Source organism: Leptonychotes weddellii, chromosome 13 (genome assembly GCF_054177405.1).
Source record: "Leptonychotes weddellii isolate Sample4059 chromosome 13, ASM5417740v2, whole genome shotgun sequence".
NCBI classification, from domain to species: domain Eukaryota; kingdom Metazoa; phylum Chordata; class Mammalia; order Carnivora; family Phocidae; genus Leptonychotes; species Leptonychotes weddellii.
The window spans coordinates 49,776,600-49,792,889 of NC_138381.1; the positions used below are offsets into that span (position 1 = coordinate 49,776,600).

Consider the following 16,290-nt stretch of genomic DNA (forward strand, 5'->3'; position numbering starts at 1 on the left):
TCAGTGCCTTGTGAAATTAACAAATTAAAGTTACTGTTTCTCAATCTCAGTTTATTTCCTCTCACAATTTTATTATTCCAACTTAAGTTTTAAAAGTTTGAAACCAAAATTAAGATGCATTTTTTAAAAATCCTGTTAGAGCCAAGGTATAAATCGCCTCCCCATTCCCCAGAGTTTACTCAAGCTTGAGGTGCTCCCCTTTCTTAATGGGGCTTTTTTTGCTTAATTTGCAGTAATTGGTGCTGGATCCAGGGCTCCCAGATAGAAGTGGAATTTTATAATTTTGGATTTCTTGAGGCTTTAAACATCAGACTAAGACCCCCCAAAAGAATGTTTTTAGCACTTAGTGTGATGACTCTTCTACTAGGAATGTTCACGCTTCCAAGGGAAACTCCAGGACACCTGGCTGCCTCTGAGAGCCTAAAATGGGCCCCCAAAAAGGTCAGGCAGGATACCTGCAAAAGCAGTTCTGCAGGACTGCAAGACTAATGTAAAAACACTGAAACACCAACTTAAACGTAATGGAAGCACTGCATTAGCAGGACTGCCTTGCCCTCTCGGGATTTCCCAGCCCAGCCTCCTCACGTAATTAATACCACATGTTTTCTTTATCATTCTGTTAGTTCTCCAACAATCTCTTTCCAGCTTTAACCCTGGGCTGCAACTGGAGGAGAAAACCCTAGAAAACTTTGGATCCGTAAATATAAAACCCCAAAAGGAAAGACTGCTCCCACTGCAAGGGACCAGTTACAATTTACTAGGTAACCACACCCACCGCATTGCAGAAGCCATGAACTTGGAGGAGGTTGGAGGGGAGAGGGGAAAGGGGGAGGGGAAGAAGTAGGGCAAGATGAGAGGGAAAAGCCGAGAAAGCCAGCCCCCGCAGCAGGAGCGGGGAAACACCCGCCTGGAATTGGCCGAGACCACGACTCCCGCGGTCCGATGGCCCGGCCTCCCCACCCCCACGCGCCGCAAAGCCGCCCTCGGAGACACCTCCCGAAGCAGCTCGCAGCCCCGCGGGCGCCAGGTGAGCAGTGCCGCTCCCCGGCCCCTCCGCCTCCCCGCGCTCCGGCTTTTGTGCGGGGGGCCAAGGGAGCGCAGGCTGGGGCGAAGAACGCCGCAGGTGCCGGGCCAGGAGCAACCTCTCTAGGACGCTCCCTCCTCCCTCAGCGGCCGGGCTGCAGCTCCCGCCGCCGTCCGGGGGGACGCCGCCCCAGTTCGGGGAAGGAGACAAGTTACATAAAGCAGCCGGCCCGCTGCCGAGCCGGGATGCTTTGTGGCGAGCGCACCTTACCGGCCCCGCGCCCGCCCGCGCCAGGCACCCGGGACGACCCCGCAGCCGCGTCGCGCTGGACGCAGGGCCCCTCCCGCCCGCCGGCAACCCGCCCCGGGCGGCGCCGCAGTGTCGCCCCCGGTCCCCCGCCCCTCCCTGCGCAGCCCGCCTCGCCCTCGCCCCCGGCCCAGGGGTAACTTAAAACATGGCGCCCCAAACGGGGGATTTGGGCAAACTGGCACTGAAGGGACGCGGGGGCCGCGCCGCCCCTCCCTGCCAGGGCTCCGGGGAAGGCCCCCAGGCCGGAGGCCGATGCTCTGGCTCCGCGCGCCCGCCCAGCCGATGCTGCAGCGCTGCGGGCGGGCGGAGCGGGCACGTCCCCGGCGGGGGGCGCAGCGCACCGGTTTGGCCCGGCCCAGCGGGGGTCCCGGCCGGAGGGCGGGCGGGTCCCAGGGCCTGGCCGGGTGCTGGGCTCCCGCGGTTCGGGCGGCCGTGCGGCGCCGGAGCCACGCGTCAGCCGCGCACCGCGCGCGCCTCGCCCCCGGCCTCCCGCTAGTCCTCCGCGCCTCGCAAACCGGAGACCCCTCGGATCCCCGCCCCCCTCCGCTCCGGCTGCCAGAAAAGTTACCTCGGCTGGGTAGGCAGCCCGCGCGCCGCGGCGTGGGGACGAGGCTCGGGCTGGCGTCCTCCCGGCTGTGCGCAGGAGGCTCGGGCGTGGGGAGGAAGCCGCAGACGCGGGCTGATCGCCGCCGCTCCCCGCCCCCCTTTGCAGGCGGCTCGGAGGCTCCGCGGAGCTGCGGCGGGGGCACACGCCCAGAGCCGACGCAGAGAAAGCCAACCCTGTCCTGCCGTCGCCTCCCAGCTGCGGGGGAGGGAGCCACCGCAGCACTCCAGGACAGTTAGGTTGTAACAGGCTTCTCCATCCTGGCGCAGGGTCTGGCTCAGGGACAACGCCTCGAGACCGTTGCCAATAGCATTAGACTTTGGATTTCCACTTTAGATTACAGCCCAGGCTTTCTGTCCCATTCCTTATGCCTCCCAGACACCCCCTGTAAGGGGGAGGGGGGAGGGTGTTCCTGGCCATCAGGTGAGTAATTTACTGGCTCAGGGGCTGCAGTGGTTTTTTTTTTTTTTCTTTTTTAAAGAAAAAAATAATCAAATTGGCGGCGTCTTGCGCAGGGTGGGTGTTCAAGAAATATCAAGTTAGTAGGGAACACCTGAATTAAAGGTTGAAGGAAGAGGTTTCCTGTCTTTCGGCAGCCCCCTCCTTCCCATTTTCTCCTTCCTCTCCACCATCAAGATCCAGTTACAGGTGGTCTCCCAAGCTTCCCAGTCTATCAGGGGAGTAAGTTATTGATCAGGCTTTCAGCTGAAATTGGCGGGGGGGGGGGGGTGCTCATGCTCTGATTTACAGGTGAAAGAAATTATTCCAGGTCATCTCACAATAAGCTCTAATCAAGTAACCAACTCATATATATTAAAATGTTTAGGGCCCTCTTTAAGTAGTCCTGATCACCCTTTCAGGAGCTCAGCCACTCAAGGTGGCAGGATGGATTCACAAAAATAGTGCATTTACTATTGGGTGCCAAAGATGTGGTGCAGAATAGGAGGCAGAGATTAGTAGGCTGGGTCTGTCAGTGAAGCCTCTGGAATTGGGGAGACTTGGCCTGGGTTTTTAGGACAGGGCAAAGGCAACAGAAAAGGGGAGGGGGCATTTTTCTGGTTGCATGGGAGAGAAAATTGGAAAATCATGGTTACTATGTTGCTATGGAGTTTGTGAACCTGTATTCAGTAGAAGATGTGCACCTTTGGGACATTTTAAGCAAGAAAACGTGGCTGAAGTTTTGTTAAAGGAAAAATAATGTGATTTGGAGAATGGAGGGGCAAATACAAGGAGCTGATATAGGAAGGGATTGTGGCATTGTTCCATGTACCACAGGTAACAAGGACCTGAACTGTCAAGCGACAGATAATGGTGATAGTTCAAATACTGGAAGATAGATTTGGGGATTACCTATATTAATTTTCTATCAGGCCACAGGAATATTACAGACATATATACACATCTCACATTTGTACCTATATGGCTGTGTGCGTGTCATATAAGATCTGTGAATGAAGAAAGGGTTTTTTTCCTTGTTTGTGTGTACACTTAAATACTCTCCTTTAAAAGTGGACTTGAACGGGGCGCCTGGGTGGCTCAGTCGTTAAGCGTCTGCCTCTGGCTCAGGTCATGAGCCCAGGGTCCTGGGATCGAGCCCCGCATCGGGCTCCCTGCTCCTCGGGAAGCCTGCTTCTCCCTCTCCTACTCCCCCTGCTTGTGTTCCCTCTCTCACTGTGTCTCTGTCAAATAAATAAAATCTTTAAAAAAAAAAAGTGGACTTGAACAAACTGTATTGTTTACAACAAACACTAAGCTGGCATTATCATTTCAGACACAGATGGCTTCATATTTTCATTCATTTTATTGCCATATTTTTGTTACTTTTTTTTAATTGAAAGCAAACTGTTTTCTCCCTGATTCATGAATCTTAATCTTTCTGGTGATGGAGAAAATCAGCAAAAATGTACAGATGTCTATTTTCTTGGGAGAAAATGTTAGAATACTAAATACTATTTTTTACAAGTTAGAAGTACCTCGCTAATTATCTGAATATTCCACGAATTCAAAATTTGGAGTAAAAACCATACTGCTTCATAGTTTAATAGTAAATCTGGGAAGTAATACTATGAAAATCTTTGGGCTTGACCAAGGCTTTCAGCTCTTCTTTTTTGACTTTCCTGGCACAGATATGGAGAAAAGAAATGCCAAATAAAAACTTGTGAGCAGCACAGAGCTCTACCAGTAACTTGCTCACATCTCTGTAATCCTTTTTCTTCTACCTTATTAATATCATGCAGGAGCCTCTCGTCGTCATCTCTGTCTCCCCACAGTGCCTCACTGAGTACATTGCAAGCCAAGCACTGAACATTTTCGCTAAATGAATGGATGTTGGCTAATGAACTAAGTTGTTACTATATTTGAGAGTTGAGTTTCCTCTTGTATAAAATAAGAGATTAATTCCGAAATTCTTATGCTTCAAAAGTACTAGGGGTCTATAAAATAAAACGACATTATCACATCTCTACCTGCTGAGTAAAAGCAATAATGAAAAACCTTTTTAACTCTTATCAGGAAATTTAATTATGAGCTTTTCTACATGGAAAAGAGAAGGAAAGTAACAAAATTAAGTAGAAGGCAAGGTGATGATCCCATTACAGTTGGATTTGCTTTCTTTCATAAAGACTAATTCCTCCCTGCATTCCTCCCACTAACAAAAATGAAGCCTCCTATAGCCCCAGAGAATTCTTTATTCTTACCAGTATGAAACCTCTTCTGGTGCTTTTTCAGTAAGTTATAGAAAAGTAGTCCTTGGGTCAAGGGAATGCTTTTCACACAGTCCTAGAGCCAGTGCAGATTGAACCCAGTTCATCAGATTTCTGGTTTACTATATCTACATGGCAAATACTGAAATAATCCATGATATGTGGGGAAGGATTCCATGACTCCAGCCTAGGTCTCATGATGCCCTTTCTGGTCTCAACCACCGTACTAAGGCTTACCTTACAACATTATTCTTATTTATGGGCTTTCTGAAATTATTCTGTTGTATACAAAATATATTACTGAAGGCCAACAAGCCATCTAGAATTCTAGCCATGGTACAGAGAAAGGGAGCATAGCTAACTTCTGGTAAGATAATGCATGTGTGGAACTTCATCCCGAACCACAGAGACAGGATGTCCCCCAAAGCTCCACCGAGCCCCAGGTGCCAACAGCATGCTGACTCATTGATACTGGTACTCTGCTGCCTGCACAGCAACGTAATTCCCACCTGATAGCCAAGGCAGAGGCAGAATTTGCAGATTGTGTCATATTGTCAGCCTCATCAACAAGACTCCAGAAAGAAATGGTGCAGAATCTGGCCAGTGACTACATCGGAACTTTGCCTTTCAGCGTCAGCATTAGAAGAATATCTTGAAAGCCTAACCAAACCCTACAAAGGTGGCTACCTTAATAGGCATGCAACACTCATTTGCCCTCTTTGACAACCTCAGACTACTGTCACATAAAGCACTGTGGTCTTTTTAAAAATGTCCATATTCTCCAGTACTTTTAAGTTGACTGTTTTTCAGCCTAAGATGCCTTAGTAGGATGTTAACAACACTTGGAGTAACTAGTTGAGACATCTTGTATGTTCAGGATCACGTCAGGCACCTCCATTGCATATTAAGTCCTTGAAATCAGGACACAAAGTCTTTCGCCACGGCCTTATGGGGACCATAAATAAGAGAAATATGGGGATGAATGCTTAATTCAAAAGTAGCAAGCTTATTCTTATGAAATAAAAATATGTTTAAGAGTTTCTAGGGCTTGAGAATACTGTCAAGTATATAGCTCATTAACGCTTCCAGATGCTCTCTTCATTCAGGGTTTGTATACATCATTTCAGGGGTCTGTATACATGCAGAGCACAGATGCAAAATGAAGTAAAAAACCACCCATAATTATAAACGCAGCATAAAATGTACAAAAATATGTACACATGAGAGGGAACAAGTTTAGACATGCCTACACATCATTTTAAAAAATCATTCCTATTCATCAGAATTTCCTATTTGCCTCCTCTCTCTCTTTAGGTTATACTTGTATAAAAATATAGGTCATAAAGGTGGGGCCAATACATATTGTATAAATTCCACTGTATTAAAATATACACTTACTGGGTTTTTTAAAATTTTTTTCCATTTCAAGTATATTTTAGAAATCTCAGCCCTTTTAAATAGAATAATTTTAACAAAAAAAATTAAGGTTATTCTAATCCTCAGTTCTTTATAAAGTTTAAATGCTCAATTCTCTTCTCCCCTTGAGTAAAAATAGAAATCCATTAAGACTATTTATATTTGGCCAGTATATATATAATGGCAAAATACAAAGAATGGAAGTTGGTAATCTATAAAATTACTAAATTCAACTCCCAAACTGTTCACCATCTGAGACCACAGTGATATCCCAAACATGATCAGTATTAGGTTTTACTAAGACACTTAACATTTCAATCACTTTCCCCCAAAAGACATAAAATAAATGCCAGCAAGCCTCTCATTCTCCTATAAAGTTGTAAATAATCCTAACCAGCTATTATATTTTGTTTTAACAGCAATCAGTAAGAAAGAGCTGAAGGAAAAAAAAAAAAAAGAATTAGCTGAAGAAGAAAAAAATGGGTAATAAGACACATTCAGATGTCTCGTTTATTAACTCTCTCTTCAGGCAAACATGCCATAGTTAACCTATAAACTAAGAAATGTACAGCTATGACTACACCAAAAAAAATTGTCAGCTTTGCTTCTTAATTTGATCCCTACTTTCCAGCACTTTTTTTTTTCTTTCTAATTACCTCACTGTACTTGCTTACTTTAACAGTGTGGGTACAACCTGCAAATGTGATTCCACTCTAGTCCACAGCTTCCAGAATGTTCTGGGAATCAATGAAAATACCATCTAGAATATCTGTGTTCCTTGTAATAAATCTGGCATTTAATAAGTCAAAGCCATTTTGTTAAAAAGCTTCCTCTACTGACTCTTTTCCTGTTGAAGATGTTTATCAGGAACTTGGAACATGCAAGGTGGGCTTATCTGCAGATGATACAAATCTGAGAAGGATGCCAGGGTTTCTCAATCCAGGTTGTTTGTAAAGAGAAATTTTATATTTCCATGTCAACAATAATCTTGGAAAGTGATAGAAGTATTCACACCATTTACATCAGAATCACTCAGAGTGCTTGTTAATATAACCTATTCTTGGGGTCCAGCCCTAGACTAAGCAAATCAGAACCTCTGGGGTCCAGAGAGCAGGCACTTTTAACAAGGTCCCCAGGATCCAGGAGACCAGTGTACAACAATAATCCCACAGGGAACAAAGTTAGTGTACTCAGATGTTTCATAGAAGTTGGAACAGAGACAAGTGGTAGGAGGTTAGCCTCATTCAGCCATATAGGTAGCAGAACTAAAGGGAGTCTACACTACAAGTCAGTATACATATTGCAAGAAGAGTTATTGCTTGGATCCTGTCGTATGCATCAATTTGCAACAGCAGTTCATTAGCAGTAAGTATAGTAATAAATAACAATGAAAGATTGTTCTGTACCCAATTCCAGCAATAATTGGATTAGATGCCCATTTACTGAAGATTGCAGTAAAACTACAACTCTGACCTTAATTTCCAAGTGCACAAAACATCTTTACAAAGTTGCCAAGGGATGTCTCATTAAAACAGGAAATGGAGAACTAATTGCTGGCAGTTTTGGTTAAGTGTGAGATTTGACAATCTCAAACCCTGCAAATAGAGACTTTATTAATACCTTTTGGTATAACATACATATGCAAACAGACACCCCCTTAGAGGAGGAATTTTGTTCAGAAAAACAGTATCATTAATCCCATTAAATTAATGATAATTTTATTGTAAGGGTCTTACATTTTTCATATGGATTTGTAAGGTTCTTTTAATTTTATAGTTGATGAGATCTATAAGCATGAAAAAATGTTATTCTAGCATTATGTCTACATATATTTAAGTAGCAAGACAACATGGGGGCACCAGAAATAGTTTCTTTGGTTAAAAGGATGTTAAAGAACGAGATTTCAGCTCAATAAAAGGACTGCTATTGTAATATGGACCAGGTTGCCTTATGCGCAGTAGGCTCTCTACCTAGAATGTTCAAGGAGATACCATAATGTCAGTATGGCCCTAGAGCAGAGTCCTCTATCAGGTGGGCACTTAGGCAACGTCATATTTAAAGTTGTGTCCAACTCTGAGATCAAATTGCTTTCCATGTGTTTGCCACTCAGGAACCAGGAATTGTCCACAATTCTTCACTGTTGAGGTAGAAACTCAAACGTTGACTTCATTAAGATACACTGATAGATGTATATTTACATGTTACAGAATAGCCTAGAAAACTTCTTTGTTATAGTTTGAGATTGATTTGTCATTGGTTTAGTGCTTTTTCTCTGTAAATCTGATGACAATATCCACCCCTATTCCCCTCCCCCGTGTTTCTCTGATCCATCAGTCGAATCTACTTGTCCCACCCTTGCTCATCAGACCTTTCTTATCTCTGAGCCAGGTTTTACTGAGTGGCCTTAGGTGGCTGAGAATGATGTTGAGTCAAGGTATAAAGATTCTGAATAGGAAACCATTATTTTTTCAAGCCTTTTCCTAAATTTTTTCCAGGTGTTCCAATGCCCATTTCCAAATTATTCCACTGTTCAACAAAATCAAGCAGGCATACACCTACTGTATCACATATACATTCATGGACACCATTAGAGCCCAATGAACAGAGTACTAGACGATAAAATCATTATGTGGCCTTGGGCAAATTTTAGCTGTTCTTGTTATCAATATCCATTGAAATACTCCTTCCATTTTCTATTTTACTAGAACAACATGATGGTTCTCAACCATGGCTGTACATTAGAAGAATCACCTAAGGGAACACTTAAAAAAAACCACAACTGAAGGTGAGTATCATGCCTGGGTGATAGATCTATATGGGCTTATTATTATAATTCTCTTTACTCTGTATACATTTGACATATTAAAATATAATTTTAAAATGCTGATGCTTGAGATCTATCCCAATTCAATTAGATCACAACCTTTAGAAAGAGGCTCAGGTATCAGTATTTGGTGACCTTTTCCAAGTGGTTTTTGTGTGTAGGTAGAGTGGAAGAACAGGAGTACAAATCACAAAACTGAACATTAATAATTCCTCAAAAGCAAGATGCCGTAAAAGTAAATGTTAATAGAATTAATATAAATTCTTAATAAAAACCAATTAATAGATATTGACTACCTATTTATATCCTTAAAAAAAAATTGCCTGAAGTACTTGATAGCAGCCATTTGATTAAGCATGCATGCACCCATCATCCTCTATAAAGCTAGCTGGTGTTTGAACACACGTTTGGTTTCCTGGGCAGTGCCCGCCATCAGATTTGTTGGTACTCACACTCCTTAGGGGAAGCCTATTACTGTAGCTGGCTGCCCACTTCATTGTAATGTGTCAATAAAATGATGGCATATTTAACAACAGGCATAAAGAACTCATAACACACTAAATATCATGACTAGGATTTCAACAACTCTTCAAACTCTCCAGAGGAAAAAATATCATTCATGGTTTTATTCCAAGTTCTTGTGTGAGATAGAGAAAATGTACATACGCACTCAGGTTTATCTTAGGTAATAAATAATAGAAGGTCCCAGCATGTACTTTTTGATGAAACAGATAAAAATACTTGAAAAAATTAGAGGGGGTCTGTAGGGAATCATGTCTAAATAAACCTAATCTTAATGTTTTATGAATGGGAGCTAGCGACTTTCCCGCGGGCGGGGGCGGGGGGAGGGGGCCGTTCAGACATTGAGATACGACATCATGGTGCCCAGCCCAGGGATCATTATTTCTACTCAGAGTCAAAATGTATTGATCATTTACTTTGTGCGAGGAGCTGTTTTACGAGCCCTTGTTCTATGAGACTACCTCATTTTACCATCACAAGAACTTTGTGAGATAGATTCTATGATCACCCCTATTTTACAGAATGGGGAAATGAGGCAGAAGCAGGTTCAACAATGTGTTCAAGGAGACACGATGACTGGTAGAGCTAGGATGGTCTGGGGTGATCTGATTCCTCAGCTGGACATGGAAGAGCTCTCACTAGAGAGCCAAACACACACACACACACACACACACACACACAATTTTACAGTACAATAGTGCACTGCAACGAGCAAACATTGCATCAGCTCGGAAGGCAGAGTAGCACTGAGTTAAGGAATGACTTTCCATGACCATGGGCATTTTAGAGAACTAAAAAGTCCTTAAGAATACTAATATAGAAAAAATATTCAGGTCATTTATAAGTTTAAGAAGCCACTAAAAGAACTTAGGGCAAATGCTAATAAAATCATTATTATTAATTTTTCTTTAATACACTATGGACCACACATTTTTAAGTGCTTCATATGTATATTTTCTCTTTTTCCTCACAGTTTTATGAGGCGGGAACTCTTATGATCCCCATTTTAGAGAGGATAAAACCGAGGCAGCTGAGCTGCTAACTAACTTGTCCCTGGTCACACATCCGGGACCAGTCAATTTTATTCTGCAGCCTGCACTCTTAACCATGATGCTAAGTTGTTCTTATACAATTCCATATGTTCAGTTGGAATTTCCTCTACAGGAAAGGAAATACTACATTTAAAAAGTGCTAGCATGTGTGGAATCCTTATATAAATATGTATCTATTTTACTAGGAAGACTATTCTACCATTTACAACTTGAGAAAAAGACCAAAGGGGAATGTTCTGACCCACTGGTAAATCCTAGTGGCCCTACCTTCAACATATATCCAGAATATGACCACTTCGCTTCACACCTGCCACTAGCAGTCTGGTGTAAGCCATCACCATCCCCCGCCTGGTTCCTGCAACAGCCTCATCACATCTCTCTCTTCTGCCACTGTGAGTCCTTTCTAGTCATTCTCCAGACAAGTGTTGTGATCCTACTAGAACTAGCCAGATCACATCAGTCACATATGTTCAAAGCCCCCCTCCGGACCTGCATCATCCAGCCTCAGGGCATCTGACCCCACCATCTGGGCACATCTCCCGGCCATACTCCCTGTCTCTCTCACTCTGGTCTTGCAGGTCCTCAGACAAGCCGGGCTTCTCTCATGCTAACATCCTCATCTCCTTCACGTCTGCTCATGTGCCACCTTCTCCAAGGGGCCTACCCTGATAATCTTATTAAACCTGTGACCAGGCTACCCCAGCACTCCTACCCCCTTATCACCTAACATACCTGTCAATTCCTTATTTATCATGTTTATTGTCTGTCTCCTGCCATTCAATTAAGTCCCACAAAGGCAGGGGTTCTGGGCTCCTCTTCACTGGTGACCCAGCTGCCTAGAATGGTGCCTGGCAGAGGGAAGGCATTCATTGCACATTTGTTGGATGAAAGGATGAAGAAAGCAGCAGGGATTATAAAATGTGAGACTCTGAGAAAATACAGAATTGAGGAGTTAGGTGCCCAGGATTGGGATGAGACACCAGAAGGAAGAGATTCAGAAGGAAGAAACTATAAGAACGGTGGGCCTATGATAAAAGAATGTGCATGGTTCTATGCAGTATACCTCCTCCACAGCCACTGGTGGAACTGATTTGGGCAAAATCTCCCAACCACCCTACAGGACTCCCCAGCCTCACCCCTGAACCAACACAGATGATGCCAGCTGGGTGCATCTCCCACCACGTCCTCAGAGATGAAACAATGGTAAAGCCACCCCTCCCAAAATGCCACTGGGTCATTTCTTAACATCAGGGTGGATTTAACCAGCACTCATCTTCTCGGGACAAAAGAAATTATGACAGGATCCAAGCAGGACCCTCTTTAGTCATCTGCACAAACAATGAAATTGACCACTGCGGCGGAAAATGTCAGATCAACCGAAGCGGAAGCGTCCAGGCTAATATTATTTTTCATATCAATGGTTGCCATGGTGATACTTATAAAGATTTAGCAACAATCAGGCAGTGAATTTAAGAGGCTGCTGGAGGAAAAGAAGTTGTAACGTACCCTCTGTCTTCACAAATCACTCTCATCCCACTTGTGCCCAATAAATGGCTCACTTCTTTTGATGGCACTTGGCATGCCCATGAAAGATGAGTTTTCGATTCTGTAATTTCAAGCTTGAAGCCCATACTGTGTTTTTCCATTTGGTCTGCATTAAGGATTTATTCAGTGTTTCATGGTGCCTTTCCAAGGTCACCAGGCCATTCCCTCATCTGCCAAGAATGTCTCCTCATCCCCAGCCTCTTCCTCTGCCAGAGCACCCAAGTTCTAAGGCCTCCCACCCCCTGGAAGGAGTGTCTGTGTATTTACCATTGCCAACTTTATGCAACAGCCATAATTTAAACAAATTTTAGGCGATAGAATATCTAAACCACTCCCTCCAACCCCACTGCTAGATTGCAAGCCCTGTGAGGGTGCAAATTATCTCTTACTCATATTTATATGTCCCAGAATGAGTAGCATGGCACATTAATCTTTAAAAAAAGAAAAAGAAAAAATCCCTAGCGCTAGGTACTAGAGAGCTTAGTGAATGACACCACCAATCTTCAGTCATGGAAGTTAGAAACCCTGGTATCTTCCTGGCACCTTACTTTCCTTCAACCCCTTTATCAGATCTATTACCAAGTCCTTTGCCTTCTACCTTAATCTCCCGGATCTGTCCACATCGCTTCCTCCTTGCCCTCTGTTCTATAATAAATTCTTGTCTGGTCTCTAATCCAGCCTCCCCTCCCCCACCTCACTCCACGCCCTGCCCAGACATGGGGATGTGGGACATGTGTAAACTCTCAGAGATGTAAGACCGATGCTGTGGCCCCTGCTTAGCACACTCCCTTCCCACTGTTCCCAGGGCGAGGACAACACCTTCTTAGTGCAGCTTCAACACCCTGAGTTCTCTCCAGGATCCTGAACCAGACCTCTCCCCCTGCTCTGGGCAGACTGGTCACCTTTCCACCACCTAACTAGGTCACATATCCTCATCAGGGGCTCTGGCGATACTGGTCCCTCTGTGTCCCAGCACCGCCCCACTGCAGGTATGCACCGCGGGTGTGTGACTATTGGAGGAACCCCCATCTCCCTTCATAAGACAGGACTGGGGTTGCTTCTGCTCACTAGTGTGTCCCCAGCTAGCACACCGCCTGGCATGCGGGAGACACTCAGTGAACATTTATGAAAAATAAACACCTGTGGACTGTCATCACTGGAAACAGTACCATCCATAATCCTTAAGCGTCTGCCTACGCAGGTGGTGGCGAGGGGCTCTCTACGTCTGCGGGACACAAGGGAAAAGGAAAAGCATAGATCCCAACTCAGCAAGGCTTTTCTGGCCTCGGACACTTAAGTAAGGCTCGCAGAGGGCACTCAAATATTTATCTGTCTTATTTGTGAACATGGACTGAGGAGAAACCAAAACCCTGCCATTTTCCTAGCAGTGTGGCTGGGGTAGGGGCATCTGACACCAGAAATGCTACCAGTATAGGAGGGAGAATGACCCAACTGTCCCTCAGAGCAGAGAATCAGCCTCTGGACTTCACCACTAGGTCTTGTTTGCTCTCTGCGTGTCAGTGATTAATCCTGTTAGAGAAATTAAAGGGCAGAAAAACGAGACTTTTTCTACATCAGACATCAGGGATGGGCTGAGGGAAAGCCAGGCAGCCTGGGAGTCTCTCTGTCTGCCCAAGGCCCCACGTGGGGGACCGAGCGGGAGGCCTGGAGTCAGCCCACTGGCTCTTCGGTGCGCCAGCGCCCGAACCTTGGCTTGGGCTGCGTGGCTTCATCTCCATTTATCTGCTTTCTCATCTCTAAACTGAATGACTAAACCTGCTTCAAGGACTATTGAGAGGATTAAATGAAATAATTGATTTAAAAAGCACTTAGTAAGCCTAAGTGTCATATGATGGTGTTGCAGTTAGGAGGGCAGCTCACAATAATATAGTTGGCCACTGTCCTCAGCTGCTGCCGCCCGGCGGGCCCTGAGGCCTCCTCCCTCCGTCTCACCTCAGGGGACTCCAGGATGCAGAAGCTGAGCAGGGGTGCCCTTGGAGAACCAGCCCACTTGGCAAAGTGAAGGATGATGGCTCTCAACCCTGGGGGGTGGGAGGGGGAGCGGTGAACGTATAAATCCGCTTCACAGATGGGCTGGGAAAGAAGCATCCAGGAGCCCTTAACAGCTTATCTGCTAGGGCTGCTGACTTGGTTACCCTGCCCGATGGAAATGGGGCAAGTGCAGGAACCCGCATCTGTTCGAAGGGAACAGACCTCATATTTTTTAAATAAAGAACATCTATGTTAACATGTGTGCTGGTCCTAATATGTTATTTTTTTTTTCATTCCAGTCTTGCAGCCATTGCTAGAAGCATTTTTTAAGGCACTCATTTGAGAAGTTCTTTGAAGAGCATATGCCTCATTATTTGGGAATCACTTCAAAAACTGCAAGTACTCATGTTGTTGAAGATGGATTGGGCTTTTTGAAGGAGACAAGATGATTTCGCACAAGCTAATGAATAAGGGGGTCGGCCAGAGACAGAGTCATCGGGTGTCAAAAACAAACCAAAACAAAACCCTGAGTTTTTGTTTTGTTTTTTTTGTAAAGATTTATTTATTTATTTGAGAGAGCGAGAAAGTACATGAGAGGGGGGAGGGTTAGAGGGAGAAGCAGGTTCCTCGCCGAGCAGGAAGCCCGATGCGGGACTCGATCCAGGGACTCCAGGATCATGACCTGAGCCGAAGGCAGTCGCTCAACCAACTGAGCCACCCAGGCGCCCCAAAACCCTGAGTTTTAACTATAAACACACTCCACAGAATTCTTAGAATAGTTTAACGTGCTAATTTGGAAGGAAGTTTCCAAAGTACTTCCAAAAAGATCTTGAGCAACAGAACCATCTCCACCCACAAAAATAACTGTCATTTATTGAGTGCTTACTATCTGCCAGGCACTCTTCTTGACACACATTCTATCAAGATTTTGTTTGCTCTCTGCATGTCAGTGATTAATCCTGTTAGAGAAATTAAAGAGCAGAAAAACGAGACTTTTTCTACATCAGACATCAGGGATGGGCTGAGGGAAAGCCAGGCAGACTGGGAGTCTCTCTGTCTGCCCAAGGCCCCACGTGGGCAATTATCCTTAAGTCTATTATACCCATCTTATAAGAAGAGAGGTTAGGTAACTGCCCATGGTCATAACCAGGTAAACAGTAGAACTGTACTTATCTGCATAGAGGTATTTATTGGAAAATCTCTCCTCTCCAAAAAGTTAGCATTCCTTTGAATGAATGCACTCTGATATATTTGGGTTTTTTGAAATTTATCATAATACTCAAGCTTCTCTTAATTGATACAAAAACAGAACACTGCAACAGATATGCAGGATCAATGGAACCTGGGGCCTAAACCACTAGGAACAGGGCTTTGCAAATGTACAGAAATCCCCAATGCCTAGGGGAACCATTATGAGACCCTTTCAAATAGGAAGCAGAAATGAGCCTCATAAAAACCTGGAAATGAGCAACAGATAATGGCATTCATATCCAGATACCATTATGCTTATGTGGAGAATTTAAGCTGGTGATACATAGAATAATTATGTATTATATTTAATTATATAAAAGCTGCCCAGCCTAGGTGTTTAAGAGCTGAGTTTAAACCTGGTTCTGGAATCTGCTGACTGTGTAGTGAATTATCCTTCAGGGCCTCAGTATCTTAGTCGCAAAGTGGGGATGACCACATCACCCTCTTTATGGGGTCACACAAGAATCAAATACATATGTTAAGCTATTCCAGTGGTGCCCAGCACACAGTAAGCACTTTATAAATGTTAGATATTATTAGGGGCGCCTGGGTGACTCAGTGGGCTATGTCTGACTCCTGCTCAGGTCATGATCTCAGGGTCCTGGGATCGAGCCCCGTGTGGGGCTCCTTGCTCAATGGGGAGCCTGTTTCTCCCTTTCCCTCTGCCATTCCCCCCACTTGTACTCTCTGGCTCTCTCTGTCAAATAAATAAAATCTTTAAAAAATTTTTTTTAAATGTTAGCTATTATTATTAATATTTATGTAAAAATACATTAATTTTCTAAGGGTCATTATCTGGGATAGAGCACAACAGGACAGAGACATTCATATTCTACAAGTGTTCTTAGTCTTTGACAGTGGTGCTTTAATTCAATTAGACTACATCAGGTATGAGTTTTTTGAGCTTTAGGAGGATTTTCCTTGCCAACATTACACAGTGTCTGAAATTAATTAAATGATAGTTGCTAAAGTGGAAAGTTTCCAGGATCATTTCTGTATAATCCCTCAAAAAAGAATAATTTGGCATAGACTCCTTATGAAGATGAATA

At 44.3% G+C, this 16,290-nt stretch overlaps 1 long non-coding RNA gene across 1 annotated transcript; it reads left to right on the plus strand.

Annotated features, from left to right (window-relative positions):
• Positions 1-817: 817 nt before the first annotated feature.
• On the plus strand, positions 818-15,968 carry LOC115943869 (uncharacterized). The gene is made up of 3 exons (XR_004078450.2): positions 818-1,027; positions 8,761-8,840; positions 14,290-15,968. It is a non-coding gene; the product is annotated as an uncharacterized LOC115943869 (long non-coding RNA).
• The last annotated feature ends 322 nt before the right edge of the window (positions 15,969-16,290 follow it).